Raw genomic sequence first — 12516 nt, 5'->3', positions numbered from 1 at the left:
AAATACCTAAATAAAAGCCCTGAGGACAAGGCCCGGTTCTTAGAGTTAAAAAAAAAAAAAAAAAAAAAAAAAAAGTGATATCTATAAATATGTATCACATACATGGATTTTTTTTTTAATTTTTGTTTGCCCCAACTGGTTTGTGATTTTGTCTTTCGTCCCTCTTTTTAGTTGCATGTTTCTGCATCCATTTCCACGGATGGTGGAGAAACTCTTCATTTTGTTCCTTCCATGGTTACTGAGCCACCTTCCGTCTAGTAGAGATCTCTCTGGGGTCAACATCCAGTCTGCCCCTCCATCCCTCTGGGGGTGGGATGTGGATCTAGTGGGCTCCGTGCTCACCTGCCCTCTGGAGGGGGACATCTGGGTAATAACAGCCTCTGGTCGTCACTGGCCTCCCCGGGTGTCTTGCCCAGCTAGATTTTGGGGGCTTGACCTCTGGCCTTTCTGCATGTGCCAAAGGGTTCATAGCTGAGGTCGCCTGTGGCTCGCCCTTCCAGCATGGTCAGGCATGGTCAGCGTGTGGCTATCCATTCTCCCCTCTCTCCCAATGCTGACTCAGTCATGGCTCTCACTGATCCTCTGAAATTCAGCCACGTTGTCCATCCTGGCCTGTGTGACAGCCACTGGAAGCCTTACGTCTTGCCACACGATGCAGCCCACAGGCTGCCCGCCAGCTCGTGCTCCTCTTGTATGTGAGGCCAGCAGAGCCCACCTCAGGGTTTCCTCCACACTCCAACCCCAACCCCACAGCGAGGGAGTCCCAGGAGGCCTGTCATAGCTCAGGCTCCCCAGGAAACTATAAAACATTTACTGGAGAACGTTCTTCAGAACAACAGCTGGAAGGGAGTAGGGCAGCGGGTGAGGTTAGACCTGCCGGGCAGTGGCAGAGCAGCTGATTGAACAGGTTGCTCTGGAGCTGGGAGGCTTTCCCAGTTGTTCTAGGTGAGCGAGGGGCGTGGACTTTGTACCCTGCAGCCCCAGTCCTTGGACGTGGGCTGCCATGGAATACACTTGGCCATGGGCAAGGAGGCCTTCTTCAGCTAAGGGCATGGCCTGGAGAAGGGCATCGGCAGCACGGCGTCCGCTGCCAGTACTCACAGCTGCTGTGGGCACGAGGGCCCGATCCAGAGGGGACAGGGCAGCGTGTCAGGGCCCACTGCATGGCCGTCTCAGGCTCTGTCTGCCTCCGTACCCAACACGTCCCTCTGTCCCAACATGGCTTGTCCTGTGTTCCTTCTAGTTAACTGATGAGGCTGCTCCATCTCTGCTCTCAGATGTCTGGGACAGAAATGGAATATGTGACTCCTCTCCCCTCATATCCTCAATAAACCTGGGGATATGTCTGGGAATTGTTCTCCCCCGTCAGTCTCTCTTAGCTGCTTTGATATCCTGAACCACGTTCTTTCTAATCTGTGGTTCACAGAGCAAACCCTCTGTTCCATTCTCCAACTCGCGTCTTTCAGGAATCTCACAAATCCTTTCATTCCTCCCAACAGAGCCCGAGTCTTACCCATGTTTGCCTGGATCTCTTGTGTGTCGTTTCTCCCCAAGTGAAAGTTTGCTTTCAAGATGGAAATTTCAATTCACTCCTCTGTCCCTTCTCCGCCCCTCTCCCTGAAACAGTGGGCCTCGTGGGTGGACAGGAAGACTTGTCATACTCCGGAAGAGTAACACGTAACTTCAGTTGACATTTCGCGTAAGTTATGATCACCTCACAATAATAGACAGCATCGTTTGCTGTCTGGTCTGGAAATTTGCGTTTCTCTCTCCGGCCAATCTGTGCGCTTGGTAAATCATACAAACTGAGGGCACGCTGGGTCTCACAGAGCCCGGCTCACACTCCTCTGGCAGCTGTTGGCTCCAAGCCGAGGGCAGGGCTCAGCTCTCCAGGGCCCCAGTGTTTTCTGCCCACACTCCAGGGGGCTGGTCTGAGCCCTGGCTCAGGAGGCCTGGAGTGCTGTGAGCCTTTCTCAGCCCCATGGCTGGGAGGCAGATACCTCTCAGTGGCCTCTTTGCCATCTCGTCTGTCCTGAGTCCCAGAAGCAGGAACCACAGGGACTTGTGACCACACCCTCCTTGGTCTCTGCTTATACTCAAATCTTAGGGATCCCTCTTGACCGTCCCCAACTTTCTATTCCAAGAATGCCTTTTTAGAACGAGAGAAGGGACGATGTATCCTGTCCCCATGGCTCCACAGCTTCCCTTTTCTCCTCTAGGAATAATCCACTCTCAAAGGTGGGACTGTTGTCCAAACAGAAGCCCCCACACCCATGGGGGTTTTCCCACAGGTTCTAAGGAGTCTGGTAATTCTTTCTAGGGTTTCCCATCTCCATGGACAGTGACTTGGTTTCAGGGCTCTCCTGTGCTGATGTGTAGGCTGACTTGGAACTTGTTCTTTCCACTTTGTTTCTGATTCATGAGCAGAGAGGCAGAACTATCAGTGTTTCCCAAAGTGTGGTACATGTACCCCCAGGGGTACGGGAAGAGTTTGGTGGGGGAACACGTTGCACCGGAGTTTGGTGGGGATATGCACTGCACTGTGCTTAGCTGCACCTAATTCTACATTCTCATGAGTACGAGGGGTACTCAGCGTTACGAAAATTATAGAAGGGGTACACATATGTCAAAGTTTGGGAAACACTGAATGATGGATCTCCATCAGGCAATAGCCAAGTGGTGCCAGTTCGCTGTCTCAGAAAAGGCTTCCTAATCCATCCTCAGAGGCGTCCTCGAGACATCGGCTGTGCTGAACCAGGGAAGCTGGGCCTCAGGTTGTTAATTTCAGTATTACTTGTTTTCAATTTACGTTGTCTTTGTGTTGTAAATAAGCATAGGGAGGTATACCTTATTTTATAGTTTACATATTTAACTGCACACAAACAATGGTTGTATATTCAAGTTAAATCAAAAATAATTAAATAACCATGGGGGAGAGGCCTGGACACGTTTTTGTTTTCCTTAAAAAACATTTCTCAAGTTTAAAAACCACCATTCTGTAGCAGGGGGCTCACATCTTGCTTGGGAGATGGCGGGTGTCAGAATCAGTAGGAGAGGCTGGCACTTAGCAGCCTTTCACATTTTCTTCCAAAAGCTACACTTCTTCCTCTTTGCTCATTTCTGCCCTACCCCAGCCATGCGGAGAGTGACTGAAGAGTCATCATTCCTTACTGAACTCTTAGAGTAAGATCACACACAGGCCTGGTCCCGGCCTCCCTCCCACTAGCATCTCTCCATTTCCTCATCTCCAGCTGATCTCCTATTTACTTTCCCAAATATCTCCTACTCAGCCTTCAGAAATCAGCTTAAATGTCATTTTATTCCAGAGGCATCTGGGCAATATCTGTTGGCAGGATGGATGGATAGATACATGAGTGAATGGACATGCCTTTCTTGACCCTGAAATATAAATGAAAATGTTCCTTGATATTACTTTATAGCATACTTTGGCTTATATAGCACAGAAAATGTCGATGATATGTTGACTTAGTATATATCCTCCTCAACCCTGTGGGGGCAGGTGATTAATATCTCCATACCCGTCAGAGGCATTCTATTCAGGAGACATCCACTATATCTACTCTGAGTAAATGAATACAAAGAAAACCTGAGGGTTACATTCACATCACTAAAATAACTGTAAGGAGGGGTAAGACTTTTTTTTTTTTAACATGTTAAAGTCTTTTAATTAATGGGTTTCATTAACATAAAACAACCCAAAAGAATTACATATCTTGGGGAAAAGTAACATATGGCCTTTGAGATGGAAGAGAGCCGTCCTATACACAGTCTCAAAGACACAAATCAAAGATAAAGTATACACTGCAATCAGTATGAAAGTGCCCATAAAGGCTATAGATGTTTTAGCAAAATTCAGCTTTGACTTGGACAGAGGAGCTCATAAGATATATGTGATTCACTGGTCAACAAACCATTTGCTCAAAGTAATAGAAAAGAAATCTTTTTTTCATCTATCTGGCATAATTATTATTTTTTTTTATATGGAAGGGGTGATCCCAGGATCATTCCCTCCCTATGTGTTCAAACCTAAGCGCCTCCTGACTTAACGCTACTCTAGGTCCCCAGGACAGATAGGCAGAGATGCCAGTCAATGCAGGTGCCCATAATCAGGAGCAGGGAGTAGGCCTGTGTGCCCACTGCCACAGGGCCCGCTGCCACAGTGCCCGCCAGTCCAAGCCCTTGCGAAGTGTGCCAGCAGGATCAGGTTACAATTCTAAACTATCTGGAAGTTGTAGGAGCTGGGACTTGGGGCACCTTGCTGTGTGGTAACCCTAAGCTGTTCCCAGCTTGGCCCAGGCCCTGTGCCCTGGAGAAAGGGGACAGACCTCTCAAGGCCAGAGATCCTAAAGACAGCATGCATTCCTGAACCCACGCTCCAGAGACCTTGAGCAAGGAGTGGAGACCTTACATGTGCACCAGCTTGTCTAGAGTTGCCAGATTTGTGTTAAGGTGTAGATTTCAAGGCCACCCCTTAATGGCTTGTTTTATTTTGTAAGTATCCCTATCTGTTGTACACTCGTTCTTAGTAGGCACGCTCTTATGTAGTATTTTTGAATTATGCTTTTTAAATGATGAAAACATCCTATATAATAAAACCCTAATATGCAAATCCACCAAATGGTGGAACGACTGGTCGTTATAATGCCCACTGACCATCAGGGGGCAGATGCTCAACACAGGAGCTGCCCCTGGTGGTCAGTGCGCTCCCACAAGGGGAGCACTGCTCAGCCAGAAGCCGGGCTCATGGATGGCAAGCACAGGAGTGGTGCTGGGAGCCTCTCCCAACTCCTCAGCAGCACTAAGGACCCTTTGGGGGATGTCCACCAAGGGGTCCCGGACTGTGAGAGGGCACAGGCCAGGCTGAAGGGACCTCCTCCTCCACCCAGTGCATGAATGTTGTGCACCAGGTCTCTAGCTATTTATAATTATCCAAGAACTTTGAGAGAGTATTCATGCAAGAGAAATGAATTCATATTAGGATCACTAGTATGAGGCAACTTTGAATTTATTTTGTCAATTTCTGGACTCTAAAGTAGTCCACATAAGAACACTCAAAAGTCATTATTAAAAACAAAACTGAGCCCTGGCCAGGTAGCTCAGTTGATTGGAATGTTATCCATACAATAAAAGGTTGCAGGTTTTATTCCTGGTCAGGGCACACACCTAGGTTTCAGGTTCCACCCGTGGTCAAGGTGCATGGGAGGCAATCCATTGATATTTCTCTCTCTGCCCCTCCCTCTTTCTCTAAAATAAATAAAGACATATCCTTGGGCAAGGATTTGTTAAAAACACACAAGATTCCCGAGCCTCAACTCAAACTCAGTGAGTAAGAATTCACCAAGGGAGTAACCTGGACATGCGGATAGTTAGCAGGTGTCCCCAGTGACTGTCACAGAACTTGCCCTACAAAAATGAGTCTTCGCCAGAGAAACACCTTGGGGTCACTGGGGAGGCTGCTGGAACCTGTGATGGAGCCTCACTCAGAGATGTTTTTAAGGGAGGGTGTAGCTAGACAAGCATTGTTAATTTTTAATATATTTTTATTTATTTCAGAGAGGGAGCAAGAGATAGAAACATAGATGACAGAGACACATTGATCGGTTGCCTCCTGCATGCCCCCTACCGGGAATTGAACCCACAACCTGGGGGGGTGTATCCTGATCAGGGAACCTCTTGGTCCATGGGGTGATACTCAATCCACTGAGCCACACCACATATTTAGTATCTTTACATATTTTTACATACATTCACATCCAGCATGCCACATATACTGGTCTGGATCTTGCTTCTTTTCCCACCTAATCGATCTTGGGGATTTTTTCGTATCAGTATATAGTTTCCTCTTTCTTTTTTGAGAATCATGAAATCTGAATTTCAACTTGGATTTATGAAGTTCTGAAAAGACTTTCATCTCTCTGACCAAGTCCCGTCTGCCAGTGTGTGTGAGTGTGTGTACGTATGTGTGTGTTTTGAAAAGATCGGTGGGCATCTCAGCTCAGGGTCTCCAAAAAGCAGGTGCCAGGACAACATTCGATATGCCAAAGAGTTACAGGAAGAACACATTCAAAAGATAAACATCAGAAGAAGCAGGAGTGGTGGGGAGAGCCTCTTGGTCAGGAGGCAGGTCTAAACCTGCCAAAGGAAGCAGGAAGGAAGGGGCCTGGGGGAGTGAAGGAACCTCAGACTGTAGTGCACCCTGAATAAGCTTCAGACAAGTCGATGGGGAGCACAGAACACAGCAGCCTGTCGAAGGAGGCATGGCCCAGCTCCGCTGTGCCCAGCGGTTGGCTGGAGATAGTCTAGGAGGCATGTGGCCCCAGCACAAACCCTGCCAGGACCAGAGGTGCAGCAGCACGAGCCCGTTCATCTCTCGCCCTCCTCGCAGTAGGTTCTCTTGAAGGAAGCTCTGAGCAGTGTGCACCCATGGCCCACAGACTCACCCCTTTCACTGCAAGCATCGCCTTGTCCACATGTTGGGGAGCAGTTCCCATTGATCTCTCTTCTTTCTTATTTTTTTAAAAAAATATTTTTATTGACTTCAAAGAGGAAGGCAGAGGGAGAGAAAGATAGAAACATCAATAATGAGAGAATCACTGATTGGCTGCCTCCTGCACACCTCCTACTGGGAATCGAGTCTGCAACCTGAGAAATGTGCCCCGACCAGGAATCAATCCTTGATGCTCAACCACTGAGCCACACTGGTCAGGCCATCAACCTGTCTTCTTGAGGGAAAGCTTAAAAAAGGAAAGTTAATAAGACAACTAGGAGCCCCGTCTCTGCAGTTGGTCATGGGGCTGCAAATGCTTATCTTCTCCCTCTCCTTCCATGCATTCTGCATTCCACTCATCCTGCGCTACCAGGGATCTGAGGCGATCCAGGAAGCATGCAATGGGTCAGCTGGGTTCTGCACATCTTCTGTTCTGTCCCCATTGTCCTCTTCCTGCCAGTATGATGATTCCTCTTCTCATCTGCTGATCCCTGTGCTTGAGGAATCAATGGCACTGCCAGGCAGCAGCCAGAATTTGCAGTTCAACCGGACTCTCACTTTTCCCTCTTGCAAGAGTGAGGTCCACTGGGAACCCTGCAGAGTGCAGAGCTGCGGGGATAGAACGGATAAAGATGCTGGGGAAGTCATTCAGATGTGGTGATAATGAAGTTATCACAATCTCGCTTCCACCAGTCAGTTCCCAGGCCCATATGTTCTTCCTACTTGGACTACGATGCTACCAAGAAGTCTGATTTAGTGAATATGGTGCATCCTGAAGGCCACACTTGCTCTGTTTGCAGATTATTTCCTGCAACCTGTGCCTTCGGGAGACCATTCACCTCCTCATTGGAAAAGGCCAGCTCCTTGTAGATAACAGAGGGATGTGGGGAAGCAGGCTGTAGTAAGACCCATGGTCAGGGCTCACTTTGGCACCTGCTTCACTGTGAGGTGGGGTCCCCCAGTTGGACTTTTTGTTGTGTGGAATTCTACACCTGTGTACCAGGCATGCCATAGCTCCTGGACAGCGGTGACAAAGACTGAAGCTCTGTGGGCAGAAAAGGTGAACCTATACCTAAACCAGGTGAACACTGGCTGTTCCAAGCTGGAAGGGGCTGCCCGTGGTCAACCTGCTGCCAAGTGGATGATTGGTGTTTCTATTGCTGGCGGGTGGGACAGAGGCAGCAGTAGCTTAATCAGCCTTGATAACTGGGAGGCCTTCTTATTGGGCCCTGTAGAACCTCCATCTCTGCCACCAAGGCCACAAGTTTGTGTGGTCCTTGTTTTAGGGCTGGGTTGGCTGATGAGGAAGGATGGCTGCCATCGCCTGGCAGAGTGGGGGTTTGCCTCTTCTGTGGAAGCCATTGACATGCAGTGCAAAACTCCACACACACTGCCCATCACTGAATATTCATCCACATGTCCCTAGCTTAGAGCTCCACATCTCTAGTCTTCCAGTGCTGTCCCTTCCAGGCCCCTGACCAGATGGCCAGGCTGTTGACACTTGTCCAGAAATGTACATATACTCCCACCTCAGGCCCCTTTCACACAAAATGGATGACCAGGTTCACAGCTCTGGCCCCTGGAAGGACTCCCCCACCCCACCCCCAGGTGGCTGTAATGCAGCCTCCATTCATTTGCAACTTCATCTGGCTCCTGAGCCTGTCCATCAATAAACTTAATGCAGGCTTTTATCCCTCCTTTAGCTGGGTTTATGGGACCTCATCTTCCCATTGTGAGAGCTGGGAAAAGGGTACTGGTGAAACCAGTTCTTGCAGCTTACTCATGCCCTCTGCTCCTAACCAGCTTGATCCTAGACCTACGGTGTCCATCTCACAATGGACTGCTACTAGACGTGTCTCTGCCTGGGCAGGTTCACGGAGACCCAGCTCATAATGGGAAATTCTCGATGATTGTCCCTTGGTGTCCTTTGGTCAAGCATTCCCTTTCTATCAAGATCAAGTAACTTAACCAGGAACTGCTTCTCAAAAGCTACAACATTCTCTTTTGCAAATGACATGGCCTTGCTTCAGAAGACCTTCGGTGTGATTCTCCACTAGGGCTTGCCATCATCTGCATATTGTATCTTTTCTCACCCCTGACACCAGACACCGACACCAACGAATCTGCCTGATCACAGGGCCCAAAAGGCAGGGCTGCTTACAACACAGCCCGGGCTTCTTGCAAAGGCCTCCCTGCTCTGAACTCTCTCAGAGCAGGCAGCCCATCTTCCATGTCACTCAGGGTACAGGCTGCAGCAGCTTCTACTAGTAAGTGTGGTATGTGTTGCTCCCAGAACCCGAGACCTACCAAGTGCCCTGCTCCTTTCTTGTGTTGGAGGTTACAAGATGCATAATTTGCCTCTTATCTGTAGAGGATGTCCTAGGAGAGCTTGGCCTTAACGTGAACACGGCTGAGCTGAAGTCACAGCAGCTGGAGGCTATCTGCCGAGTGCCCTCCTTCCTGCAGCTGAGCAGACTGCCCGGGGGCTGTGCCTACTTCTCAGGGAGCTTTAAAAAGTGATTTTCATGCCCGGCTGGTGTGGCTCAGTGGTGTAGTGTTGACCTATGAACCAGGAGATCATAGTTCGATTCCAGATCCAGGCACATGCCTGGGGTTATGGGCTCGAGCCATAGTGTGGAGCATGCAGGAGGCAGCGGATCAATGATTCCCTCTCATCATTGATGTTTCTCTTCCTCTCCCTTCCTCTCTAAAATCATTTTAATCTTTTTTTAAATTTTTAAGTGCTTACCATGTGAAAGTAATAGTGAAATGCAAGAGATGACAAAGGGTGAGAGCATGTGCAAGGAAAGGAAGAGGAATTTAAGCTTTCTCTGGAATGAAATCAGTGCCAAAGAACCCCCCGAGGGCTTTGAGGTGTGCTGCTGAGGTGACACATGGGCTGGGACTGCAACCCTTGGCAAAGACAGAGCTCCCCCATGTCACTCAGAAGAAAGCCTCTTCTGTTCTCGGCTATTGTTTCATGTCCCTTTCCAGAGCCCTGGGAACCATTCCTTCCCCAATTAGAACCGGCCTTTCTTTTACTGCCTACAAATTGGCTTCCTTTTCCTGCCCTTCCGCGGTCATCATTTGGTGGCTGTGTACTCCCTAGCAGTGCTTTCCGCAGTAGCGTGTGCCTCCCTTCTTTAGTCAGCTCTCCAGAGAAATGTCATCCCGTCAGTTTTCACAACTCTTCCCATCTCAATACCAACACTCCCAAATATACTTCCATGTTCCCTTGCCACCCCCAAGTTGTGCTATTTCAAATACTGAGTTGCCCCAGTATCTTCCTAGCCTCAGAATAAAGCATTTGGATTTTCAGTATGCCACGAGAGAGGAGCTTGTCATCTTGTTTCCCCAGATCCCAGGGACCTCTTTCCCAAGAGGTCTCCTCTGTGTCAGTCACAGACGCGGACTCCTTCATTCCTTCTGTCTCTTAACTGAAGACCACTCCTCTGTAGATGCCTGCAAGGATGCCCCTTCCACTTTATCCCAAAGCTAAACAATATGCCCTTGATCCCCCAAAACAGCTTCAACCAGCAGCCCACAAAGCCACTCTGTCCTCTGAACTCTTAGGACTCTTGACACTTACTTGCTACTTACAGTGGTCACCCAGGTACTTTTATTGTCTTTTTCTTAATCTCTTACCTCTTTAGAGATGTTTTATAGTCTTAAGAGCAAGGTCTGAGCCTTGCTTCTCTGTGTCTCCAAATCTAACCCAGTAAGTAATCATATACACATGTACACATATGCACATATATACACACACATGTTGTGGTTTGTTTCAGGAAGAGAGAGATAGAAACATCAATAATGAGAGAGAATCTTTGATCGGCTGCCTCCTGCATGTCCCACAAGTGGGATCAAGCCCGAAACCCAGGCATACGCCCTGACTAGGAATGGAACCATGGCCTCCTGGTTCATAGGTGAATGTTCAACCACTGAGCCATGCCAGGCGGGTGAAAACCGTTCATTTTGGAACTCTTTTCTGCTGGCCTCATGTTGTCTGCAAAGCTTATGACCACATTTCATAGATATATATAGATATAGATATAGATATGTATGTATGTGTATATATATATATATATATATATATATATATATATTATTGATTTTTTTTTTTTTACAGAGAGAAAGAGGGAAGGATAGAGTTAGAAACATAATGAGAGAAACATTGATCAGCTGCCTCTTGCACACTCCCCACTGGGGATGTGCCCGCAACCAAGGTACATGCCCTTGACTGGAATTGAACCTGGGACTTTTCAGTCCGCAGGTTGACGCTCTATCCACTGAGCTAAACCAGTTTTGGCTATGACCACATTTCTTAACATCTATATTCACCGCAGACAAATTTCTTAAATTTCTTGGATGCTTTATTGCAAAGGTGCAAATAATACTCATTTTGACATAGAGTAAGTCATGGTCCATCTCTCAGAGTTGCTTTACATCAGGGTCCAGGTAGAGTCCAAGCTGTAGACACACTTGGAATCACATCCTTTAAAACAATAAACACTGGCATATTTGTAAATGTTTTATTAAAAATCCTCCATCATTAATTCTAATCTGTCAAATGGCTATTCATAAATTTTAAACACACCTTCATTATTTTTAAAAAGATGAAAATCGAAGTTAAACACCCTCACCCACATGTTGTTTCCAGAGTCACACTCAGAAGGGCTCACCTTTGGTTGCAGGGTTTTCTGGAAGGACAGTCTCTACTCGCTGGGCTGAACGGAGGAGAATAGACTGCCAGGGCGGTTGTTGGCCTCCCCCACCCCACCTGTCAAGCCCACATTCACATTCTCCTCTTACTAATCCCTTCTTAAAGCTAAATTCAACTCCCCCTTATCCAGGGCAAAGGTTCAGCGAGAGAGGGAAAATAAGGACATCACTAACCCTGAGTTCTCTCTGCCATCCATCATTCTTGGCACTTCTTCCTAGTTCACCTTCCCTTCTTCTCCAACCGTCACCATTGAACCTGAGCCGTGGCATCAGAAAACACATCAGTGCACTGGGGGGAACATTCCCTTGTGGTGGCAGCAGGTACACGGGCGCATGGCTTGTACTGTTACTTTGCCAAATATTGTTCAGGGAGGAACCAAGCATCCAATAAATAAATGTCTTCCATAGAGAGAGAGTCAATGGCAGAGTCAGGTTACAATTAAGATGATTTGAAACTTAATAGCAGATAGCTGGTGGTGGATTCTCTCGTTTAAGGAGGGTTCCTTCCAAGGAAAACATTATTAGGGAGAGGAAGAGAAAAAGATTAAAAGATAAATAGCCATGTCTTCTATCCTCCCCAAATTTCCATATTCTACCCAGATGTATATGTACCACGATCCCGGGTCCTCCCGGGATGGACCAAACTTTTTTTTATTTTTACAAAAGCTAGAAACTTTGTGCTGTATATTCCAGAAAATTTCGTCATTTGTGTGAGAGCAAAGTAGGGAAAGTACAAATCATTCAATGTTTCCACCATGCTTGCAAACAAAATCGTAGACCTTAAATGTTCCTATATGGATCCAACACATACGACTAGTTCCAAGAAAAATATGATCAGGGAACAAGGATACTCTGAAAAAAAGTTTTAAGAGAGAGAAAAAAAATGCTGTCTAATGTGTCTACCTGTGCTAGCTGGCTGCTGATCCCAGTGTATCCCATAACGGAGAAATGCAGTTAGGGCTCAGTGGCAAAGTCCCGGAACCTCGTTTTCCCAGTGGCCTAAATCAATCTCCAGCCCAGGGCGAGATGCTGAGCAAGATGTGGAATTATTTCAGGCCACTGGGGTAAGCACTATTCCTGGCAGCCCTGCAGGCAGCGCCACAGATGAGGGTTTCCAATTCTCTTTGGTGATTTGGTTCTGTGTAAACTGAGATTTTTCTTTCAGCATTTCAGCCAGATAAGCAGGAAAGGCCCGCTCTGGGCCTGAGATGGAGGCAACCAAGGTCAATTTCAGTTCCTTTTCTGTGCCGTTTAGTCTACTTTTCCCTGCTGCCTTCCCGACACCTGTC

Source organism: Pipistrellus kuhlii, unplaced genomic scaffold (genome assembly GCF_014108245.1).
Source record: "Pipistrellus kuhlii isolate mPipKuh1 unplaced genomic scaffold, mPipKuh1.p scaffold_m20_p_14, whole genome shotgun sequence".
Taxonomy (NCBI): domain Eukaryota; kingdom Metazoa; phylum Chordata; class Mammalia; order Chiroptera; family Vespertilionidae; genus Pipistrellus; species Pipistrellus kuhlii.
This window is presented reverse-complemented; position numbering follows the sequence as displayed.